Here is a 1,003-nt window from a genome sequence, read left to right as displayed (position 1 = left end):
CCCAATCTAGGTTTTCTTGTATGCTGACTCCATTTTAAATGCTTTTACTTGAGTCTGACAAAGGCAAAGCCAAATACTCACCCCTATATGGACGGGGAAGCAAAGTGCGGATTTTGGTAGGTCGGCATTTTCAATCAGGAATGTTGCCATTCGAAAGAGCGTCCAAAAAAACTTGGTTGGGACACATTTATTTTAGAAATTAGCGACCTAACCAGAAGTGCACTTTTTGGTGGGCCTACCCTACCCCCCTCAGGAGCAGTTCTATGGTTATAATACCACGGAAGGCACAAAACCTATCCCAAACTAGGTTTTCTTGTATGCTGATTCCATTTTCAATGTGTTTCCTTGACTCTGACGAAAGCAAAGCCAAATACTCACCCCTATATGGACGGGGAAGCAAAGTGCGGATTTTGGTAGGTCGGCATTTTCAATCAGGAATGTTGCCATTCGAAAGAGCGTCCAAAAAAACTTGGTTGGGACACATTTATTTTAGAAATTAGCGACCTAACCAGAAGTGCACTTTTTGGTGGGCCTACCCTACCCCCCTCAGGAGCAGTTCTATGGTTATAATACCACGGAAGGCACAAAACCTATCCCAAACTAGGTTTTCTTGTATGCTGATTCCATTTTCAATGTGTTTCCTTGACTCTGACGGAAGCAAAGTCAAATACTCACCTCTATATGGACGGGGAAGCAAAGTGCGGATTTTGGTAGGTCGCCATTTTCAATCGGGAATGTTGCCATTCGAAAGAGCGTCTAAAAGAACTTGGCTGGAACACATTTTTGCTATAAATTGTTGACCTAAGTATATAAGCAAGTATATAAGCAAATACTCGTTACATAGCATAAATAGCCTCTAAACACCCGAAAAACCTCTCCAAATATCATTTAAACCTTTTTCCTAACCCTAACACTTACCCTAACCCTAACCCTAACCCCATTTCAAACCCTAATTCTAAGTCAGAGGTCCTCCTCACACCACCAATTTTTTTGGTAGGTCAAA

Source organism: Pavona decussata, unplaced genomic scaffold (genome assembly GCF_977016875.1).
Source record: "Pavona decussata unplaced genomic scaffold, jaPavDecu1.1 SCAFFOLD_2927, whole genome shotgun sequence".
NCBI classification, from domain to species: Eukaryota; Metazoa; Cnidaria; class Anthozoa; order Scleractinia; family Agariciidae; genus Pavona; species Pavona decussata.
Note: the sequence above shows the minus strand (reverse complement) of the source record.